Raw genomic sequence first — 1894 nt, 5'->3', positions numbered from 1 at the left:
CAAACTTATCAATTCAAATCTGTATCATTAAACTTCTCGATCCCCCATGTCATTACTTCGTCTCCGTACATCATTCTTCCTTTGATCTGAACCAAAGCTTTGATATCATTTGTTGTGAAAAACAACGATAATAAAGCGAAAAATTGGAACGAAAAAAATTACAGGCAGAAAAAATACTTGAGCAACACAGATTTACGTGATTCGACAAATTTGTCTACGTAGAGCAACACAGATTTACGTGATTCGGCAAATTTGTCTACGTCCACGAAGCAGCCGAGGAGTTATTTCTTTGTGTTTCTTCGAGGAATTACATCGTCGAGCGCCTCGACGTTTACAAGAAAATCTCTATTTTCTTCTCTCCCATTCCTCTCTCTCTCTCTCTCCCTCTCTTTCTCTTAGCTCTCAAGAAGACTTGGCTTGGTTTTGTTTGGCTTGCATTTCCTTTAAACCAAAAGAGGCTATTTATAGAACCATGAGAGTGGTAGGTGGGGGTAAGTGGGGGGTTGGGGGGCGGAAAGTTGAGCGGTAGGTGGGTGTGATAGGTGAGCGGTAGGGGGGGGTGGGAGGGGGGGTAGGTGGGATACTTAATTAAGAAACTAATTAAATTCGGTGGACCGGGTCTCCACATTACCCAACATCAATTGGATAAGTGGGGCGTCTCAGTCTTCTATTGGTAGGCTCTCCTTAATGTACTTCCTTCCTTCTAGGCTTTCAGATTTTCATGAGATTCATGTTAGTACATTATTGATGTGTAATATCTAACGGTTGATTTTTCTCAGGTTCTGATCAAAATTAAAAATTTTGAGTGGAGTTTGAGTAAATAAATATAAGGTCATCAAAAGTAAGTTTTCAGGTTAATAGATGTTTAAAGTTTAAAAGGTTATATTTTTATGTGATTTGAAAGATTTGCGTGATATAAATGCAAATAAACAAAACATAGGTATTACATATCTAAATAAATAAGAAACGGTTGGTATTATGTACTTGCTTTCAAAAAATACTTTCTTCTCTCCTAAATGTTGGTTGGCCCTGTCTGTGATGCAACATGCATGTGTTAACACTTAAACAAAAAAATTACATCCACGTGCACTTCTTATTAAACGAAATGATTTTCCTCCTATTTTCAAAATAAAGAAAACGTTTTTGCATGCAAAATGTCTGATGGAAGTTTATTTCAATTAATGCGTGCAACAAAAGTGACATTATTGAGGCTTATATTTTAATCTGATAACCCATACATACAAATAAAGAGAAATAAATTTGTAGACGCATGAAGCTTGTAATATTGATATTTATAAATTAATTAATTATGTGATTTTTGTTTAACTACCGAACGAATGTATTTAAGTGTGTTTCCGTTAAACTATAGAGAATATGATAAAAATGAAAAATATGAGTTGAGGTTTTATCATGAATTTTGATATTTGAGTGAGAATTTATGAAATGGATGGCAGAGTTGTGGTTGATTTGTAAATAGCAAGTTTCGGGCCCCTTTTATTTATTATAATTCTCTAATTTTATTAAATTTTTTAATGAACTTCTATTCATTACAATACAATATTTTTTTTCTTGTGTGTGTATAAAAAATGTGTCAACTTTGATCGTGAGAATATCTAACAGTGTACCAATAGAAGATCATAAAATTCACTTATCCAACCGAGTGAAGCTGTCCAAATCAGTACCAGTTAGGCCGAAGACGATTGGGCCATTAAAGCATTAGCCCTTCAAACCGAAATAAAGATAAATGATGCTCCTTCATGATATTAGTGAGGCTTTTGGGCCAATATAGATATCGATTTTATTTATTATAATATTTTATTTTCACAAATTTTTTGATGAATTTTGATCCATCAGAATATATATATATATATATATATTTTTGGATTACGTAAAA

The sequence above is a fragment of the Phalaenopsis equestris genome, unplaced genomic scaffold (assembly GCF_001263595.1).
Source record: "Phalaenopsis equestris unplaced genomic scaffold, ASM126359v1 Scaffold000002, whole genome shotgun sequence".
NCBI classification, from domain to species: domain Eukaryota; kingdom Viridiplantae; phylum Streptophyta; class Magnoliopsida; order Asparagales; family Orchidaceae; genus Phalaenopsis; species Phalaenopsis equestris.
The sequence above is the reverse complement of the archived record's forward strand: the minus strand, read 5'-3'. Positions refer to the sequence as shown.